General features: G+C 36.1%; 1 long non-coding RNA gene across 2 annotated transcripts in view; it reads left to right on the top strand.

The window, feature by feature from the left end:
* Nucleotides 1-22,965, top strand: part of LOC125101844 (uncharacterized) — a 147,807-nt gene that overhangs the window by 31,276 nt on the left and 93,566 nt on the right. For both annotated transcript variants that reach the window (XR_007127954.1, XR_007127955.1), the window contains exon 2: nucleotides 12,258-12,365. This is a non-coding gene — a long non-coding RNA (uncharacterized LOC125101844). The remainder of the gene's footprint in view (nucleotides 1-12,257; nucleotides 12,366-22,965) is intronic.

Genomic DNA, 22,965 nt, shown 5'->3' with positions numbered 1-22,965 from the left:
CATATGCTTTCTGCTTATATGTAGCATTTATAGACATTCATTACTAGGACAGAGAATCATTTAACTGTAAAGCTAGAAGTAATAGAAGCTTTTGGCCTCATCTGCCTCATATAGAAGATGGGGAAAATATTTTTACAGAAGTTAGTTAAGTTGCTCATATTCATGAACTAGTAAAGCAGACACAAGCCTTGGTGATTAAAGTTGTTTAGCTCTATGCTCTTGTCTCTTCTTTATTTTCTGTACCAATAATGCCATTTTAAGTTTCATGTTCCTTGGGTATAAACACATGAATCTATATGGTCACCAGAGTCCTACTCCATAAGAACTTAATAAACATGTGAGGGAACATAGTTCTTGTCTACCTTCTGTTTTCCAATTAGTCACATCAGAATAAGGGGAGATGGGAGAATCTTGAGCAGTCAGATGTCTTTATCACCATCCTCCCTTCTCTCCTGCCTCCATGCTTCTGCCATGGTTCCCACCCACACCATTAGCTAGGATATCTCTATTAGGTGATGTTTCAGGAAGAACTGGGGCAAGATTTAAAAAAAAAAAAAAAAAAAGAATTGGAGCCAGTTGCTTAATGTCAGGTTTCAACCATCTTGCAATCCCAGATCTTAAATGTCAATTTCCTGGGACTTTCCTTTAGGATGAAGGTAGGACCCTATATTGCAAGTCTCAGAGCAATGTGGGAATCTGGAGATGCAGCAAGTGCTCTCAAATCTGAGCAACTCAAAGGAATATATATTTAATTTAGGATGGAGAAAGGGAAATGATTCCAGTTTTCTACTCATGAGAAAGGTTTACTGGGACTTAGATGGACATTTTAGCCATGTGAATAATCCCTGCCCTTTCCCTAATACAACTTACAGAACCAGTGACTTCAGAGGGCTATGGGGTTTTCCCTTTGCTCAGACTCTGGGTCATGGTGCTCTTTGTTGACAGTTTAATGCATATTTAGGAAAATTCAGTTTGTCTTGGGCCATTTCCAAACCACAGACCTCCTTTGCATTCCTGACTTCTCTACTGTGTCCTCTATGGGATTTTCAGAAGAGGACAAAGCAGTGTGGAGAGAAAATGATTCTGTATTTATTAATTATAATGATAAAATTTTCAAGCTGGGAAGGTTATCTTTAAGTCAAAAGCTATCTCCCAAAGACCACAGAAGTGAGAAATTACAGATTGTCTCTTAACAATGTGTTTCTTAACGATGTATTTTTGGTGAACACACCTTCCTTTGAGTAACTCAGCAAGTTTCAAATTGGATATCCTTTCAATGTAATGGTTGGTTGGGAAATTTTTATTTTCCTTAATTTTTTTGAGTCATAAGTTCAGCAAACATCTTTTCCATTGCTTTTTGAAGCCCAAATACTGTTTTTGCTCATTCATTGATGATAATATGGTTTATATTATTAAGAGACTGTTGGTAATATAAATGCTATTTTGTAATTCCCAAAAGCCATAGAATTTTAACTTAGTTATTTTTATAGTTTCTAAACAATCAAGAGGGCATTGCATACTTTCTCCTTCTTATAAGCATCCGTTCACAGGGACAGAGTGGTGATAGAGAAATGAGTTGTGTCTGCCCTCATGGAGTTCAACATCTAGAGAGAAATTGGACATAAAACAGGCAATTATGTACCACAAAGACCCCTCCTCCTTAATCCCTGAATGCTGTTGTATAATAAAATTACAACTGACACCAGATAAGAATTATGAGTTGCCAAAGAGACAAGTGCACATAGGAATTATTCAGACTGTGTTGAATACAGTGGTGATTAGTTAGCAACCTTAACAGAAGAGGGCTGGAGAAGAAAAGGGGCATTTTCACAAAGATAGCCCATTTTTTCAAGTTTGCAGTTTCTCTCTTTTTCAAAGGAAACCTAAATAATGGCCTTACAGCTTTGGTTAAGAGCACAACTATTTAATCTGGTTGTTCCTGGAATGGTCTGGGGAGTCACAGTGGGCAGGGAGGGAATGTAGGCCTGGCTTCATTTTCGCTTGCACAGATTTAAAACACTGACTTCTTTTCAGAGATCCTGAAGGTCCTTTGTGTAACAATATAAATGAACAAACAAGAATAATAAAGTTTTCAAGAAAATAGACTATTTCTGAATGTTAAGAAGCCTGTATCAGTCGGAAGTCCTAGCCTCTGGACTAGCATGTCTAGGAAGTATGAGAAACCTTGTTGCTTGAAATTGTTTCAAACTGGAGTGACTAATCTGATAGTGAAACAAAAGAAATCACTGCTTGGCCTAAGGAAAGAATAGGTGAAAAGACTTAGTAAACATTTTCTATGTCTAGGTTTTTTTTTGTTTTTTAAAGATTTTATTTATTTATTTGACAGAGAGAGATCACAAGCAGGCAGAGAGGCAGGTAGAGAGAGAGGAGGAAGCAGGCTCCCTGCTGAGCAGAGAGCCCAATGCGGGGCTCGATCCCAGGACCCTGATATCATGACCTGAGCCGAAGGCAGCGGCTTAACCCACTGAGCCACCCAGGCGCCCCTCTATGTCTAGGTTTTTATCTGTAGTTTTCATACGTGACCATACAGGGCCAGCATAGTGAGGATAATCATTTCCTACTTTAAGAGGTTTCTGTTGGATAAATAAACACATAGTATAATAATAAAAAGCAAGAAATTTTGAAATCATTACATGACAATAAAATTACAGTGAGACATTTCCTTGCTCGGCACATGTGGAACAAATATTCCCCATAATAAAGGAGAATATTGGGTGATATTTTCAGTCTGTTTCAATTCCAGGAGCTCATGGTGGATATACTGCATGAGAGCCCTCTTTTGTTTTCATAATGGAACACTCCAATGTGGCACCATAGCATCAACTGTGAAACTTTAGCTGGATTCCTCTGCCATCCTTCTATCCCCAGCACTTTGTATCATTTTTGAAATTCAGCTCAGGGTGCAAAAGTCAGATTGCCACAGTGTATACTTTCAGGATACATTCCTTTCAGCTTTTAAAAACTTTTAGATTCATCATTATCTGTAGAATGAATATAGGAAGATACTTCTTCTATTTAGGGAATGTTGAATAAAAATAATTTTGTTTTTGGCCTTAGAATTCTTAACTGGAAGAATAAGATGAACCTGACAGACACCCAGATACTGTGAGTCTAAAGTACAGTCTCATTTGTCCAAGAAAGCTTTAGCATTTGAACAAGTTAGAAAGTAAATCTTTAGGTAAATCAGGAGATAGTTCTGAAATATCAGGATCAGGCTACAGCAGACCAGAGCAGTTGGTCACATTCTAGAGATAAGAGATGAGGCAGGATGCTTCAGGTAAGAAGCCCTGAGGCAGGGGACAGCTGGGCACCTGAGCAGAAATGGTCATGCAAGTCCTGTAGGCAAAGGTCACCAAACCCAGCTTCTGGAAGGCTATCAGGAGACATTCAAGGTGAGCTGTGAAAAGAAGACAGAAGTGATTTGTTCTCGGACTCCTTTGAACTCCTGCTATGTGGGTGGGCCAGAGCTTGCAGGTGTCTGTAGCCAGGAGAGACAGGGCCTCGCTAAGATCAGCTTTCAGTTTTCTGTTATCCTCGCCCCTTGTCTCAAGCTATTCAGCCAATATTGCATCTTTAATGGTTAAGCTCTGGGGCAGGTGGCTATTTGTAAGGCTACTAATTAGATAAAGGGACTGATTTGCACCAGGATGCAGATAATGCATGGAATTGTGCCAAGACCCACAGCTCAGGAGTTTATGACCCCCAGCTACCATGGCGACCATGCCTATTCAGGCTGAGGAGTCTTTTTGTTGTGGGATAGGAGGCAGCACACAGAGCAGAACATCAGCTTCTGTGAGTTTGAAACTGAAAACTGAAAAAGGAAGAGAAGAGACAAGAAGGCAAGAGGGCATTAGATTTTTCCATTTATACCCAAATTGGTACATTATTCTGTGGATTTGTTTCCACTTACGCATTAGAAAAAGCAGGGCCTTTCTTGAGGGCAACTGTCAGATGAATCTGAGATTTGGAAAGAAACGTTTACTTGTGGATTTTTTCTTCTTGCACTGTCTTCACACTTCAAAGCCCTCACTTCTCTACCTTTGATTTCTTACCCTTAATTTTTTCCAAATGTTTCATTGTGTTCTCTAAGCAGACATATTATAAGGCAAGCCCATGACTTTAGAAAAAACAGATCTATTTTCTGATTAAAATGTGTGTAATATAATCATGGCATTCTACAACTAGAAGGTGCTATGGAGATAGACGGTCACATGTCTAGTTTCCGTGCAACTGTCTTGTCCTGGTGTACTAATTAATAGCTCTTCCTTTCATGCTCAAAACCAACCTAGTTGGGCAATGGTTATCCTACTTCAAGACTGTATTATCCAACTCTTCATTCTATAGACAAAGAAAAACCCAGAGTTCTTAAAAAACTTGACCACCAGGCTGGAGTCGGATTCTTTGAAATCAAGAGTATCATTAAAAGAGATATCATCATAGTCAGTGACGTGAAGACTATTGAATCTAGGCTAAACTGGGGGGGGGGGACATAAAGAGGCTTAAATATTGGGAGAAGCAGGAGAAAGAGGGATGAGGCATGAGATTGGAGAAAGAACAGTCATGTAAGTAGACAAATGAAAGGATAAGAAGTTGTAGTTAGAGACTGGGATGTTGAATTTATGCTTTCAGAGGTGGATAATTAATAGTGTGGCCTGAAGTTGTGGAGACCCCAGCAGGAAATTAATGACCTGGTAAAGAATTAACCAAGGAGAGTTTAGGGGCACCTGGGTGGCTCAGTCATTAAGTATCTGCCTTCGGCTCAGGTCACGATCCCAGGGTCCCTGCTCAGTGGGAAGCCTGCTTCACCTTCTCTCACTACTCCTGTTTGTGTTCCTTCTCTCACTGTCTCTCTCTTTGTCAAATAAATAAATAAAATCTTTTTTAAAAATATGAGAGAGTTTAATAAAGGAACCATTTATAGAGATGTGAGAGACAAAACAAAAAATGCAAACAGGAATGGTAATACATTCAGGAACTATCAGTGACAGGAGGCTAAAGCTGTTTTCATTCAGAGACATGAAGAACCAAGGAGAGGGAATGGTGTTACTAGAATCAGGCTGGTTTTATAGCCATGGGAGAGGGATTGCTTCTAGGAGCTCTGGCCATACCTAGATGAATGCAGCCCTTGCCAAAACCTTGGCTGAAAAAGAATGTGGGCAGATGGGGTCACTATCTCCTCCCACCCTTGGATCTCTTGCCAGGACACTCTATGGTTAAACCTAACCAAAAGACAGAAAGAAGCAGAGAAGCACAAAATTTGGATCTGACAGGCAAGCATAAAGTAATCAACACTTGAAAGAATTGTGGAAATAGAGTTGCAGCAGTTGTCTGTACATATTGGCTTCATCCAGGATGATAGATATGGGGTGAAGAAAAGATGTAGTATTATCTTTCAGAGGTATATATACTTCAGTGTCATTCTACAGAACTGTAATATATGATAACTGAGTCTTAGAAAGATGACCAGAAGGCAACCTAAGATTTTGAAGTTCAAAAAGTAATTAAAATGTGTTCAGATAATTTTGATGTTATCTGTATTTTATATTCCTACTACTCCAAATTACAGATCTTTGTGTAGGCCATTATAGAGTAAGAAACTGGTTATGCATTCTATCTTAAACAACTAGAAAACCAAAGAAAATATATGAAGCAGTGGTTTTCAGACATGGTCAACAGGCAGCTCAGGGGAGTGATTCTTGAGAGAAGGGGAACAATGAAAAGAACTCTGTGATTTTCACAGTTTACTGCTTGAGAGAGTTTCCAGGCTGCAGCCCACTGGAAGGAACCCGTATGGAGCCTGTATGAGTTACCAAATTACTGAATTAAGAGGATAGAGTCTTTAGTTCAGAGAGGCCAAAGTGCTAGAATGTGCAGAGATACATACTTGAAAGGAGGAAGCTACAGAGGGAAAACAGATTCCAGAGATATACTGGGGCAGGGGGTAGGGGGAAGGTTCCCTCAAGATTTTGGCTATATACGTTTCTAAGCACGCATGTGAGAAAATGATTCTAGGCTGGGGAAAGAAGCATTGTAAGGGAGTAGGTAGAACAATCCCTACAGCTTAGACAGCCTGGGAATAGTTCAATTTCCTACCAGCCAGAATAGAAAGACCTAATACATGGGACATTAGATATATAGGGTCTTAGAAAGGACAAAATTAGCTGTAGCCTATAGAGTCCTCTGGATTCACCCTAACACATTTTAAAGCAAACATTGATGAAATCAAACTGATTACCAGCAATTAAACTGTGTCCCAGAAAAAGGGTTACAATGTTCAAAGAATATAACAAAATCCAGCAACTAAAAATGTAATATTTATTAGGTCTAGCATATAAACAAAAAGATTATCAAACATTCAAAGAAACAGAAAAGTATGACTTATAAGGAGAATTCAATCACTATAAACAAATTCAGAAATGACCCAGAGTTAGACTTATCAGATAAAGACGGTAAAACAGCAATTATAAATATACTCTTGTACATTTAAAAGGACAAAGAACAATATGAACACAACAGGAGAGGAAACAGATGATTAGAAAAGACAAAGTGGATTTCCTAGAGTTGAAAAATGCAAAATCTGAAATGAAAAGTACAATGAAAATAATTAACACCATGTTAGACACTGCAGAAGAATATTGAATTTCAAGACCTAACAACAGATTCTACACAAAAACACAGAAAGAAAAATGGCTAAGAAAAAGTGAACAAATCATTAGTCACCCATGGGACACAGTGTGAAACAATATCAAGCCATTTAACATGGGTATAATCAGACTCCCCAAAAAGATAGTAGAAAAATATTTTAAAATAATCATCATTGAAAAATTCTAAATTTGATGAGAACTAAAAATACATATATGCAAGAAGCTAAATAAATTGCAAGCAGAAGAAATATGAAGAAAAACACACCAGGGAAGAGTATAACACTAAAATTAGTCAAAACTAACAATGAAGAGAAATTATTCGAAGTAGATAGTGGGGAAAAGACCTCTTAAATTCGGAAGAACAAAGATAAGAGTGACAACTGATTTGCCATTGGAGATAATGCAACCCAGGAGACAATGAAGCCATATCTTTAAGGTTTTTTGAGAGAAAAAATAGTCAACTTAGAATTCTTTCCCCAGTGGAAAGATCATTCAAAGACAAAGGTGAAATAAAGCCTTTTTCAGACATATGAATGCTGAAAGATTTAATTAACAGCAGATCTACATTACAAGAAATATTAAAGGAAGTGCTTCAGGCAGAAGGAAAATGATACCATATAAAAATCTAGATGTATATAAAGAAATGAACAGTTCTGAAAATGATCATTGTGTGGGTAAAAAAAGGACAATTTTTATTTTATTTAAATCTCTTTAAAAGATAATGAACTTCAATAAAAAAAAGTTCATTATCTTTTTAAAAAGATTTTATTTATTTATTTGAGAGAGATAGAGAGAGCACAAGCAGGTGGAGGGGCAGAGAGAGAGGTAGAGAGAGAGAGAGAAGCAGACTCCCTACTGAGCAGGGACTCTGATAGGGCTCAATCCCAGGACCTGAGCTGAAGGCAGATGCTTAATTGACTGAGCTATCTAGGTGCCCCAGAAGTTCATTATCTTTTATGATCACTGGGATAGATATGCAAATATCTATCTCAGAGCTTGTAAGGAGAAAAAAAAAAAGAAGCCCTGCAAACAACAATTTAGAAAGTAAACTTTGCACAGAAAAAAGAAAAAAAGCACTCAATGGACTTAAAATTCAGTAGCATTTTTGAATATTCTATAATTTGCATCTTCGATGGAGCAAATATTTCTTTAATAGTAAAAATTGATTTAAAATGGTGAAAATTGATTAGAAAAAACAATTAGAATGACCTAACCAGTTATAAATAAGCATTTTGTCGTATTCTTACATCATTCTATCTCCCTACTTTTTTCTCTCTCAGTCTCTGTCTATCTCTCTCAAGTATTAACAGTTTCAATGATGGAATCTTCAGGTTTCTGCTTTCTTTTCACTTACAAAAAGCATGAGAATTTTCTATGTCCTTAAATGTCTTTAAACATAAATTAAGAGCTCTCTAATATTCCATTGTAAAGAAATACCATAATTTAACCCTTCCCTTCCTATAGATCATTTAGGTTGTTGTCATATTTTTACTTTAATAAATACTGTTCCATTGAATCTTCTTGGAATGCATGTTTACTAAATATTTAGGATAGCTTTTGGAAGTAGAATTATACTAAAAAATTATGGACATTTAAAAAAGATAATGATCTGTTTAAAGCAAAAAGAATTGACAACGTAGTATGAGATTTGTAACATATAGCAGTAAAAAGTATAGCGAAAGTACAATGGATGAGAGGAGGCAAATAGAAGTACACTGTTGTGAGGTTCTTATAATATGGCAAGAAGCAGGGGCGCCTGGGTGGCTCAGTGGGTTAAGCCGCTGCCTTCGGCTCAGGTCATGATCCCAGGTCCTGGGTTCGAGCCCCACATCGGGCTTTCTGCTCAGCAGGGAGCCTGCTTCCTCCTCTCTCTCTGCCTGCCTCTCTGCTTACTTGTGATTTCTCTCTGTCAAATAAATAAATAAAATCTTAAAAAATATATATGGCAAGAAGCAATTAATATTATTTGAAGGTAGATTTTGACAAACTAATGATGTATATTGACAACTCTAGAGGAGCCACTAAAAAAGTAAAACAAAGAAGTATAGTTATTAAGTCAATAGTGGAGATAAAATGAAGTAAATTAATCTTCAGGGAATCCAAAAGGAAGCAGTTAAAGACACAGAAAAAAAGAATAAAAACCAGATGGGACAAAAAAGAAAAGAAATATTAATATAATAACCCATTCATGATAAAAACTCTTAGAAAATTAGAAATAGAAGGAAACTTTCTCAGCATGATAAAGAATATCTGCAAAAAAACCTGTAACTGATATCATACTTAATGGTGAGAAACTAGAAACTTTCTCACTAAGATCAGGTACAAGGCAAGTATGTCTCCTTTCACTACCTTTTTGTAACATTGTACTGGATATCCTGCCTAATCCAATAAAGAAAAGAATGGAAACAAAATGTATACAGATTGGGAAAGAATAAACAAAACTTTGTTCATAAATTATATGTCATCCATGAAGAAAATCCAAAGAATGGACAAAAATACTCCCCAAACTATAAGCAATTACAGTGTTTACAGAATTCAAGGTTAATATACAAAAGTTGATTACTTTCCCAAATACTAGCAATGAACAGATGAAATTTGAAATTAAAAGCACAATAGCACTTGTTATGTTACATTACATTACACCCATTTACATTAGCACCCACAAAAGTGTAATTTAGGTATAAAAAATAGTAACAAATGTGTTATAAATAATAACAAAATATGTACAAGATCTACATGAGGAAAATTACAAAACTCTGACAAATGAATCAAAGAAAAACTAAATAAATTGAGAGATATTCCATGTTTATGGATAGGAAAACTCAAAATATCAGTTCTTCTTAATTTGATCTGTAGGTTCAATTGAATCCCAATCAAAATCCCAGCAAGTTATTCTGTGGGTATTGACAAATGTTTCTAATGTTTATATGGAGAGGGAAAAGACCCAAATAGGCATAATGATATTAACAGAGAAGAACAAAATTGGAGGAATGACGCTACCCAACTTCAAGACTTACTATAAAGTCAGAGTAATCAAGACAGTGAGGTATTAGCAGAAGAATATACAAATAACTCAAAGTCACAGAAGATAGAAAGACCAGAGATAGATTCACATAAATATAGCTAACTGATTTCCAACAAAGGAGCAAAGGAAATACAATGGAGCAAAGATAGTCTCTTCAGCAAATGGTGCTGGAACAATTGGACATCTACAGCAGAAAAATGAATCTAAACACAGACCTAACACCTTTCACAAAAATTAACTCAAAATGGATTGTAGACCTACATGTAAAACAAGAAACTCTAGAACACCTAGAATAATAACAGAGGAGAAAACCTACATGACCTTTTTAGATATAACACGAAAAGCATGATCCACAAAAGAAATAACTGATAATTCGGACTTCACTAAAATTAAAATTAAAATCTTCTGCTCTGTGACAGACAATGTCAAGAAATTGAGAAGGCAAGTCACAGCTTGGGAAAATATATTTGCAAAAGACACATCTGATGAAGGACTATTATCCCAAATAGACAAAGAACCTTTAGAATTCAACAAAAAGAAAATTAACAACCAGATTTTAAAAAATGGCACAGCGACTTTAATAGATATCTCACTAAACAGATGGCTAACAGGCATATGAAAAGATGCTCCACAACTTATGACACCAGGGAAATGCAAATTAAAACAAAGAGATCGTATTACACACCTATTAGAATGACCACAATCTGCAACAATGAAAACAAATGCTGGAGAGGATCTGGAACAACAGGAACTTCTCAATTATTGCTGATGGAAACACAAAATAGTACCACCGCTTTGGAAGACAATTTGGTGGTTTCTTACAAAACTAAACATATGGGGCGCGCCTAGGTGGCTCAGTGGGTTAAAGCCTCTGCCTTCGGCTCAGGTCATGATATCAGGGTCCTGGGATTGAGCCCCACGTCAGGGGTGGGGGTTATTGCATGTAATAAAAGAACTTCAAAATGTATGAAATTAATCTGATAGATATTAAAGGACAACAAGACAAACTCACAATTATAGTTGTAGATTTTAATAGTTCTTTTTGTTGATAGAATTGACAGAAAAATTAGTGAGGAAAAGAGGGCTAAACAACACTATCAGTCAAATTGACCTAATAAATATTCCTTTTAAGTGCATGTGGAATATTCACCAAGGTAGATTATATTCTGAGCCATAAACTGAATCCCAATAAGTTAAAAAATCATTGAAATTATACAAAGTATGTTCTCTAATCATAATGGTTTTAAAAAGAAATCAATACAAGAAGGATATCTATTTGAGGAATCTTTGGATTTGGAAATTAAACAACACAGTTTAAAAAAAAAAAAAAAACAAGACATGGGCCAAGGAAAAAATTACAAAGAATGCTAGAGATTATTTTGAACTGAAAAAAAAAAAAAAAAAAAGACAGAGTATAGCAACACATGTGGGATGGAATGAAGGCAATTCTTCAAATGAAAATTTGAAGAATTAATTTCTATTTGGATGGGAGAAAGTTCTCAAATCCATGATCTAAGCTTCCACTTTAGGAAACTAGAAAAAGATAAGAAAATTAAACACAGAGTAAATAGAGGAAGGAAATAATAAAGATTAAAGCAGAAATAAGTGAAAGAAAAAAGAGGAAAATAGAGGGAAATCAATGAAAAACATATTTCACAGTAATCCTTCTCCTAGGTACTTACCAAGGAAAAATGAAAACAAATGTCCACAGAAAGACTTGTACTTGAAAACTCAAAATAGCTTTATTTGAAATAGTCAACAATCAGAATGAATTTAAATGTCTATCAGTTGGTGAATAGATTTACAAATTGTGGTGTGTCTACACAATGAAATATTACTCAGCAGTAAAAAGGAACAGACTACTTATACATACATACAACAACATAGATGAATTTTAAAAGTATTATGCTAAGTAAAAAAAGGCAGATGCAAAATTTTATATGATTTTGTTATATGATTATGGAACATGAAATTCTTGCAAAAGCAAAACTAATAATACAAAACAGATCAGTGAATATGGTAATTAACGTAACATAATAAAAAGAAAAAAAGCAAGAAAGCAAGGAAGCAAGCAAGCAAGCAGATCAGTGGTTTCTAGGACCCAGGGATAGTGTTATGGAATTAGTAGCAAAGGGGTAGGAGCAAATTTTAGGAGTGATGGAAATGTACTATGTCATGATTTATGATAGCTGCTGTAAGACTGTGTATGCAGTCTTAACTGTTTGTCATAACTCTTCGAATTGTTCACTTAAAGTCAGTGTATTTTATTACATATAAATTGTACTTCAATAATAAAAAAGAAAAATGTGAGCTACAGATGATGTTTTACAAGCTAGTTTTAAAAAATTACATGTTTACATGCTTATTTAAAAGAAAAAATATAAAATGGTAAAAAGGGTATAAGATGAAAAAGTGAAAGTTCTTTCTTCAATTTCCTACTTCTTGGGGCAGATTACCAAACAGTTTCTGTTTCCTTTCTTTTTTTTCCTTCCCTTCCCTTCCCTTCCATCCCCATCATTCCCCTCCCCTTCCCTCCTCTTCCCTCCCCTTCCCTCGTAACCAAACAGAGCACCAGAAAATAAGACTGATAATCAACAGACTTCAGAATGGACATATTAGCCTTCTAGAAGTGCTAACTTCTGACCTAGACCTCACTGGTTCTGTGTGCACAGCTGGTGAGTGAAGTCACCTATTGTTTTCAGGAATCTGTTCTCTCTCTCTTTTTTTTTTTTTTCATGATCATATTGCAGTATGGTTTCTTTATAGTCCTGCCACTTGAGATCTTAAGAAGTAGAGTATATAACAGCGTGTCTCTTGGAGTTCGTGTTTTAGTTTTAAATGCTTTTGCTCTCTTCACTGTTCCTTTTCCCCATGGGTATTCAATCATGTATACGACAAACCGGCCTTGCGTGTGACTCTCCTAGTAATGCCATATGGTTTCCCTGAATGGGGATGGATGGAGGAATTTATTGACTTTGATCACTGCACTATAACAAATACAATTATGGCATGGGAAATTTCCTACTAGAGTTCAAGAGAAAATGGGGTAACCCCCTCCTTTGGATGATTTGTGTGTCTGAATGAATCAGGAGGTTTTCCCCAGATCCCATCCTCTTTCATATGTAATCATGGAGATGATGTGCCCATCTGCATTACTGGTGAAGGGTTTCTCTCTACCCCCTTTGCCAATCAAATAATCACTCCTTTAAAACAGAGGGAATGATTTAGCAGTTGAAGTGTTGGCTTTGAAACATTTAGACGTGGTGGCATCTTTCAAAATTTCATCAGGATTGACTTAGTCCTTCATTCTGGAAATATCACAACCACATGGAATCCTAAGCCATTACAGAAAAGCTGTCTTTATAAGAAACCCTAAACTTGGGGGTCTATTGTCTCTGAGATTGTTTAATATACAAAGCATCATTTTCTCAGCTGTGCCATACAAGTAAGCACCTAAAATTCTGACCTTAGATATCCCTGGTAGTTTTCAGCATTTTAAATAGAGAATGTAAATTAAATATTTAGTTCAACTTTAAACTTACAATGTCATGTGCATTTTCAGACTGACTGCTTTTATGCTTTTTATAATCGGATAGTTGTCCCTGTAGATAGGTCACTTTGTTTCGGTAAGTTACCATTTGAGTGTTGCCTTCTGAAACTAGCAGCATTAGCCTTCTGTTTAATTTGTGTTCTTATAAAAGGGAAAAGAGAGAAACTAAGTAATCTTCAAAGCCTGGACACCCAGTTAGAATTTCTGCTTTATGCACTGTTTCCAATGAAGTGAATTGGCAGGAGTTGGATGCCCCCTCAACCTTAGCGTGGCCTCTTTGAGGACTGTCACTGTCACTGTGGTGACCCATAGCCTCAGTCAGATAATAAAGAAAATGTCTCCCGAGCCCACAAAGCAATATCATACGTAACACAGTGTCTGAGGAAGGCAAGCAGAGGTGGAAGCAAGGGGTTGAAGCAAAGGTCACTGGTATACAAGGAAATACTTTTGTGTGGGAGGCACAACCTGCTGTGTGATTGCCAAGATCTCTCTGGAGGAGGATCCACCAAGTTTGTTCTCACTCTTGATGGGATGAGAAGCGTCCTCGGGAGGGTGCAGTCTGCCGGGTGGCTGGGTCACTGAGAAACACAGGAGCCCACTTAGGCCAGACCTGAGCTAAAGCCCATTAAAACAGTGAAAATACAGCCATGCAGCCCTTTTATTCAGGCCTCATTTAATGGCAACAGTTCTGTGTCTTTTGGCAGCCCGGATGCCTCTCATCCCTGTTGTCCCAGGAGTTTGGCATCATGCAACATTGGAGAGCTGTTCAGACAATCATTCTGTCTGCACTCCTACTCGGTTCTTGGGCTATCTCCCTGGGCCCTTGGGCTCCTGGGTAGTTTCTGATGTGTTTTTCATCTGTGTGATGCCACTTGCAGTCCTTGTTGTTTGGTGAGTCTGTGGCAGATCCTCCCAGGCTTGGGAACAAAGGGGTTCTGATAAGTGTCTCTTGAGCAGCTGATCTCTATTAAATAATACATGCCTTTCTTTTCTTTCTTTCTTTTTTTTTTTTTTTTCCGTAACACCCTGCTGGTTGCCAATGGCACTGTGTCCCCCTAGCCCGAACAGCACCAAGGAATGGGATCCTTGTGCGTTTTCTTTTTAAAGCAGCCAGTAGGTCTCAATAAGGGCTCTTTCTTAACATCAATCACCATCCTGTTGAGGGTCCTGGGCAGACCATTTTAATTGACCAGAACCAAATCCAGTTGTTCGATCATGGGAAATGAATGTTATTAGATTGGTTTCTCTTTTGCAAACTTTGCAGAGTTAAAGATTAAACATATAAGCACTCTGTTACTAAGATATAATAAGCCAAATAATTTCAAGGGCTTTTTTCATCTTAAAAATTGGATGGAATTTCAAGCATCATGATGAAAATATTCTCTGTGCTAACAGAGGGTTCTATGGATCCTTTATTTTCCTCTTATATATAACTGACATTGATGTAGCGTGAACAGATGGTTAAGGGCTCTGTTTAATTGGAATTGCAAACCTGGACAAATTTTCTAGTTACTCTAAGTTTTCTAGTTATTCTTTTCCTCTGTAAAGTGGGGATGATAACAGCACCTATCTCCCAGAGACGTTATGAAGATTTAATGAAATAATCCATGCACAATGACTTCCTTGTAGTAAAAAATAAAGGTTAGCCATGAAAGTTTTCCTAGTACAAGTGTGCAGAAATGTCATAGTTGGCTAAGTAAATTTGATTGAAATAACTGTATAAAATTAAGTCTTAAAAATTACAGAGGGAAAAATTATATGTGTTGTGGCCTACATTTAGTGGGTTGTGTCCTTATGCTAGATAAAATAAACCTTTTTGTTGTCTTCTTCTTCCTTTCCCCACTGGGTTGATGTATCCAGTGTTAACTCATCAGGGAGAATTGGGGAGTACACGTGATGATTTTGTTTTTCACTCCCTTCCTGTGCATATATCTCTCAGAGCCTTTACTAAATTGTATTGGGATTATTCATTCAGTGGTCTGAATTAGCCCCTAGGCCAAGGGTTTTTTGAGGATGGAGATCTCATCTTATTTTTCTTTGTCTCATGACCACTTTGTTTCATAGCACTTGGCACATGGTGTGTTGGTAGGTCCCGAAGAAAATGTTTCATGACTGATAGAATGTATTTTTAAGGACTGTGTGCCAGAGTATAGTAATACTTAGTAATTATTAACTACGGGAAGAAAAATTTTTTAAATAAAATTAAGCATTCCCAGTAGTTTATTTTTGCTGTTATTTCCCTTGCCTCAGGTGACAGATCTAGAAAAGTGTGGCTATGGCTGATGGCAGAGAGGTACCACCTGTGCTCTCTTCAAGGATTTTTATGGTTTCAAGTCTCACATTTTGGTCTTTAATCCATTTTGAAGTGTGTGTGTGTGTGTGTGTGTGTGTGTGTACCGTGTAAGCACATGGTCCAGTTTCATTCTTTTGCATGTGGTTGTTCAGGTTTCCCAACACTTTTTGTTGAAGAGTCCTTTCTCATTGGGTATTCATTCCTCCTCTGTCAAAGATTAATTGACCGTATAATTGTGGGTTTATCTCTGGGATTTTGGTTCTATTCCATTGATCTATGTGTCTATTTTTATGTCAGTACCATGCTGTTTTAATTACTACCACTTTGTAATATAACTTGAAGTCTGGAATTGTGATGAGACCTCCAATTTTGTTTTTCTATAAGATGGCTTTGTCTAATCGAGGTCTTCTCTGGTTCCATACAAATTTTAGGAATTATTTGTTCCAGTTCTGTGAAAAATGCTGTTGGTGTTTAAATAGAGATTGTATTAAACCTATAGATTGCTTTGGGTAGTATAGATGTTTTAACAATATTTCTTCTTCCAACCAAAGAGCATAGAATGTCTTTCCATTTCTTTGTGTCCTCCTGAATTTCTTTCATCAGTGTTATATTGTTTTCAGATCACAAGTCTTTCATCTCTTTAAGTTTATTACTTGATATTTTATTGTTTTTGATTCAATTGCAAATGGGATTGTTTTTTTAATCCCAGCAGTATTCTGCTGCTTCATTATTAGAGTATAGGAGTGCAACAGATTGATTTTGTACATTGATTTTGTATCTTATATCTTTTTTTTTTAAAAGATTTTATTTATTTATTTGACAGACAAAGATCACAAGTGGGGTGGGGGAGGGAAGCAGGCTCTCCACTGAGTGGAGAGCCTGATGCGGGGCTCGATCCCAGGACCCTGAGATCATGACCCGAGCCAAAGGCAGAGGCTTTAACCACTGAACCACCCTGGCGCCCCTGTATCCTATATCTTTATTGAATTCATTTATCAGTTCTAGTAGTTTTTTGGTAGAGTCTTTAGGGTTTTTATATATGGTTGTATGTCATCTGCATACAGTGAGAGTTTTATGTCTTCCCTACTAATTTGGACGCCTTTTATTTTTTTATGTTGTCCAACTGTTAAGGCTAGGACTTCCAGTATTATGTTGAATAATAGTAGTAAGAGTGGACATCCTTGTCTTGTTCCTGACCTTAGGGGAACAGCTCTCAGTTTTTTACCATTGAATATGATGTTGGCTGTGGGTTTTTCATATATGGCCTTTATTATGTTGAGTATATTCCCTCTAGACCTACTTTGCAGAGGATTTTTATCATGAATGTATTTTGTACTTTGTCAAATGCTTTTTCTATGTCTATTGAAATAATCATGTGATTTTGATCTTTTCTTGTATTGATGTGATATAATCATGTTGATTGTTTTGTGAATATTGAACCATGCTTGCATCCTGAGAATACATCCCACTTGATCATGGTGTATGAGTTTTAAAATATATTGTAGGATTCAGTTTGCTGATATTTTGTTGGGGATTTTTGCATCTATATTCATGAGAGATACTGGCCTATAATTCTCTTTTCTGTGGTGTCTTTATCTGGTTTTGTTATCAGGGTGATACTGGCCTCATAGAATGAACTTGGAAGTTTTCATTACTCCTGTATTTTTGGGGAATAATTTGAGAAGAATGAGTATTAACTCTTCTTAAGTGTTTGGTAGAATTCACCTGTGAAGCCGTCTGGACTTTTGTTTTTTTTGGGAGTTTTTTGATTACTGATTCAACTTCATTGCTGGTAATGGGTCTTTTCAAATTTTCTATTTCTTCCTGCTGTAGTTTTGGTGGGTTATATCTTTCTAGGAATTTATCCATTTCTTCTAAGTTGTCCAATTTGTTGGCATATAGGTTTTCATAATATTGTTACATCAAAATAAAAAAGTTTCTGCACAATGAAGAAAATGATCAACAAAACTAAAAGGCAATCCACTGAATGGGAGAAGCTATTTGCAAATGATAATGTGTTAGTATCGAACATATATAAAGAACTGATACAACTCAATACCCCCCAAAATAAGTAATCCAATTAAAAAATGGGCAGAAGATATGAACAGACATTTCTTCAAACAGAACATACAGGTGGCCAATAGACACATGAAAAGATGTTTAACATCACTCATCATTAGGGAAATACATATCAAAACTACAATGAGATATCCCCTCATACCTGTAAGAATGGCTAGAATAAAAAAACATAGGAAACAAAAGTGTTGGCGAGGATGTGGAGAAAAGGAAACTCTCTTCACTGTTGGTGGAAGTGCAAATTGGAGCAGTCACTCTGGAAAACAGTATATACATTCCTTTGAAAACTAAAAATTAAATTATCCTATGATCAAGGAATCACATTTGTGTATATTTGCCCCCAAAATACAAAAACACTAGTTGAAAGGAAAACATGCATTCCTATGTTTATTGTAGCATTATTTGTAATAGCCAAACTATGGAATTAGACTAAGTGTCTATCAATAGATTAATATGGATAATGAAGAGGTAAGATTATATATATATATATATATATATATATATATATATATATGTGATATATATATGTGATATATATATATATATTTTTATAGATATATAATTACTATATATATAAAATTCAGCCATAAGAAAGAATGAAATCTTGCCATTCGCAATAACATGGATAGAGCTAAAGAGTATAATACTAAGTGAAATAAGTTTGTCAGAGAAAGCGAAATGCCATATGATCTCACTCATATGCAGAGTTTAAGAAACAAAACAAATGAAGGGGAAAAAAAGAGAGAGACAGACGAAGCAAGAAACAGACTCATAACTACAGAGAGCAAACTGATGGTTGCCAGAGGAGTGGTGGGTAAGGGGAATGGGGGAAATAGAAGATGGGGATTAAAGAGTACACTTGTCATGATGAAAAAATAAAACAAAATTAAAAATTTAATTTAATATGATTTTAAAAAGCATAAAATGTGTTTATGATGAGAAAATATTATTACAGTGATGAGTATATCATGTTTTAATATAAAATAATTTGAAAATAGTTCTTAAAAATTTTTATTTCTTTAATATTTTAAAAATATTTCAAGCATACTGAAAAGTTCAAAAGCTAAAATAACAGATGCCCATATATCTATCACTAAAATTAAATGCAAATACTCTGCTTTAGCGTTCTCTCTGTCTTTATAAAAGCACAATGTTAAAGATAGAGCCCCTCCCCTGCCACCCCCAACTCCTACCTCTTGTTTCTCTCTTCCTCTCTTTCTGGAGGTAACTACTATCCTGAAATGGTGTGTATTTTCTTTACAGTAAAAGTACAAAGCTATTGGAAATTTTATTTTTTGAAAATCAAAGTAGAAACTTTCAAATATAAAGCCTTTTTTAACTTTCTCTTTTTTGGTGACAGCCTTTTTTCTCAGCTTAAAAAGACATGGTAACTAGGACAGGGGAAAATGTCACAGTACATCTTTGGCTGAAGGACCTGATTGAGGAGGGGCGCAGGTTTTAGATAAAACATAACTATCCCAGACTTTTGTTGGCTCAATAAAAACGTGTCATGTAAGAATTGAAATTCCTTATGTTTCTTGGTCTTAACCACCCCCCCCCCCCAACAGCATATGTAAGTACTAGACACTTCGTTTTTCACAATCTATATCAGTTTTGGATATAGTCACTAACCTCCTTGTCATGGGTGTATGAAAACTTTCTGCCAGAAGGAAAAATAATATTGATGTTGTTTGTTTTCAGGCAATATACCTCCACCTGTCTGCCCTCTTTGCTCTACCTCCACTCTGCATGTATCACAGCAGAGGACATCCCAGAACGTAGTGCATTTTACACAACTTGTTACTCTGCAGATTTGGATTTTTTTTAATTGAAGTTTAATTCACATATCATGATGTTCTCCTTTTTAAGGTGTATAGTTCAGTAGTTCCAAATATATTCAGAAGGTTGTGCAACTATTATCACTATCTAATTCCAGGACAGTTTCATTCCCCCCAAAATACCCATTAGCAGTTATCCCACATTTTCTTGTCCTCACCCAGCCCTCAGCAACCACTATCTACTTTCCATTACTATAGATTTGCCTGTTCTGGACATTTCATCGAAATGGAATTATATAATCTATGACCTTTTGTGACTGTTTCTTTCAAGGTTCACCCATCTTGTAGCACCTATTAGTATTTCCATCCTTTTTTACAGAATATATCCTTTCTATGGATATATCACATTTTGTTTAACCTCCCATCAGTTGATAGGCATTTGGTTGTTTCCACTTTTTGGTTATTATAAGTAACGCTGTAATGAACATTCATGTACATGTTTTTGTGTGAACATGTGTTTTCAGTTCTCTTGTGTATATATGCATAGGAGTAGAGTTGCAGAGTCATATGATACCTGTATGTTTAACATGTTGAGGAACTGTTAAATAGTTTTCCAAAGTAACTGCACTATTTTACATTCCCACCACCAGTGTTTGAGGGTTCCAATTTCTCTACATCCTCATCAACATTTGTTATTATCTTTTTTATTAAAACCATCTGACGGTTGTGAAGTGCTGTCTTATGGTGGTTTTGGTTTCCATTTCTCTGATGACTAAGGATATTGAGCATTTTTTCATGTGCTTATTGGTCATTTGTGTATATTTTTGGGGAAATGTCTATTCAAATCTTCTGCTCATTTATTAATTGGGTTGTCTTGTATTATTGAGTGGTAAGAGTTCTTTGTATATTTTAGAAAGTGGATCACTTTCAGATGTATGATTTGTAAACATTTCCTCCCATCTTGTTGTTTATCTTTTCACTTTTTGGTAGTTTCTTTTGAAGCAAAAATTCCTAACTTTTGATGAAATCATCTCTCTATTTTTTTTCTTTGGTTACTTATGCTTTTGGTGTCATATTTAGGAAACCATTGCTTAATCCAAGGACATGAAGATTTAGTCCCCTGTTTTCCTTTAAGATTTTGATAGTTTTACCTCTTGCATTTGGGTCTTTGATCCATTTTGAGTTAATTTTTGTATGTGGTATGAGATAGGGGGTCCAACTTCATTCTTTTAAATGTGGATATCCACTTGTCCCAGTACCACTTGTTAGAAAGCCTATTCTTTCCCCCATTGAATGATCCTGTCACCTTTGTCAGAATCAATTGAGCATAAATGTGTAGGTTCATTTCTGGGCTCTTAACTCTACTTTATTGATCTATATTTTTATCCTTATGCCAATACCAGAAAGTCTTCATTACTGTAGCTTTGTGGTGAGTTCATAGTTTTGTAATTGGAAAGTCTGAATCCTCCAACTTTGTTATACTTTTTCAAGATTGTTTGGATATTATGAGTTTTAACTTGTCAATTTCTGCAAAGAAAGGGCAGCTGAGATTTTTTAAAAAGATTGGGAGTGTACTGTAATTGCCACATATTTTCAACAAACAATTTCCACATATTTGTTAATTTGCCAAATTTCCTTTTGTTACTGATTTCTAATTTACTTCCTCATGGCCAGAGAATGTACTTCAAAAAAAAAAAAAGATTTTATTCATTTATTTGGCAGAGAGAGCGAGAGAGCGCAAGCAAGGGGGAGCAGTAGAAGGAGAGGGAGAAGCAGGCTCCCCACCAAGCAGGGAGCCCAATGTGGGGCTCGATCCCAGGACCCTGGGATCATGACCTGAACTGAAAGCAGATGCTTAACCATCTGAGCCACCCAGGTACCCCAAGAGAGAACATACTTTGTATAATTGCAGTCCTTTTACGTTTATTGAGACTTGTTTTATAGCGTAATACATTGTCTGTTCTGAAGAATGTTCCATCTGCACTTGAGAAGAATGTGTGTTCTGCTATTGTTAGATGGAGTGTTTTCTAGATACATTATGTCTAGTTGGTCTAAAATGTTATTCAAGCCTTCTATTTCCTTGCTGATCTTCTGTTTAGTTGGCCTACCCTTTTTTGAAAGTGGCATAATGAAACCTACAACTCTTATTGTTGAATTTCTCCCTTTGGTACTGATAGTTTTTGCTCCATGTAATTTGGGCTCTGTTGTTGGGGTCATATATAGTTATAATTGTATAGATTCAGATTAGGAATGCATCAAACCATGCCAAACAAAACAACTCTATATAGTTTCATATAATTTTAAAGATGGAACCTACCTTAGTCCTTATCTGGCCCTCTTACAGATGAGAAAAAAACTGAGATACATTAAGATTGAATGATTTTTCAGTGTGATAGAGCTACTAGTTATTATTGCTAGAGGCAGGGTTAGAATTAAGATCTCTTGACTCACAATCAGATGCTCATCTCTACTAGAACCCAGTAGCAGCCAGGAGCTGTTTTTAAAATAGTATATATATGTTATCTTTTTACTAATCCTAAAAATTATCTTCACTATAAAGGGATAGATGAAAAATTATTTGTCTAGTTTCCTAAAATAGAAAATTTTACATGTTAATATTAAAAAAATCCTAAACAGAAATGTCATGGGGAGGAAATATGGTTAAATGATGATAATGAATTTTATGTTCCTAGTGGAAAAATCTGAATTTTTAAAACATTTGCCAAAAGACATACTAACCTATGTCAAAATTATGGAACATAATGGAAAAGTAGTCAAGGTATTAATTAGTGCTTGCAATCCAGCTGTATTATGTTAAGAAATACTTGGAGTCCCTGGGTGGCTCAGCCATAAAGTGTCTGTGCCTTTGGCCCAGGTCATGATCCCAGGGTCCTGAGATCAAGCCCTGCATCAGGCTCCATGCTCAGTGGGGAGCCTGCTTCCCCTCTCATACCCCCCTTGCTTGTGTTCCCTCACAACCCCCTTGCTGTGTTCCCTCTCTTGCTATCTCTGTCTGTCAAATAAATAAATTCTTATAAAAAATACTTGAACCTTAAAAATTTTTTTTTTCACTGGTTGTCTCCTGTTGAACTGAGTAAACGGTATCATTTTTGGTTGCTTATCTGTCTTCAACAGAACTTAAGTAAAATTTTTGGTCTAGTAAAAGCCAACTAATTCAAATTTCAGGATGAACTTTTCTGCTGGGGGGAAAAAGACAAAAATAAAGAAAACAGATGTAGCAATAAATGTTGAAGTAGTATTAACTTTGATTTTTTCCCAATACGGCTGTGAATCCTTTCTTAAAATTTGCTTTGTTTTCAGTAGTTTATGATATCAACTAGATGCATTAAAATTTGTTGCAATTTGGGACGCCTGGGTGGCTCAGTTGGTTAAGCAGCTGCCTTCGGCTCAGGTCATGATTCCAGCGTCCTGGGATCGAGTCCCACATCAGGCTCCTTGCTTGGTGGGGAGCCTGCTTCTCCCTCTGCCTCTGCCTGCCATTCTGTCTGCCTGTGCTCGCTCTCTCTCCCTCTCTCTCTGACAAATAAATAAAAAAAAATCTTTAAAAAAAAATTTGT

Source organism: Lutra lutra, chromosome 6, assembly GCF_902655055.1.
Source record: "Lutra lutra chromosome 6, mLutLut1.2, whole genome shotgun sequence".
Classification (NCBI taxonomy): domain Eukaryota; kingdom Metazoa; phylum Chordata; class Mammalia; order Carnivora; family Mustelidae; genus Lutra; species Lutra lutra.
Note: the sequence above shows the minus strand (reverse complement) of the source record. Positions and strands in the feature narration are given on the sequence as shown.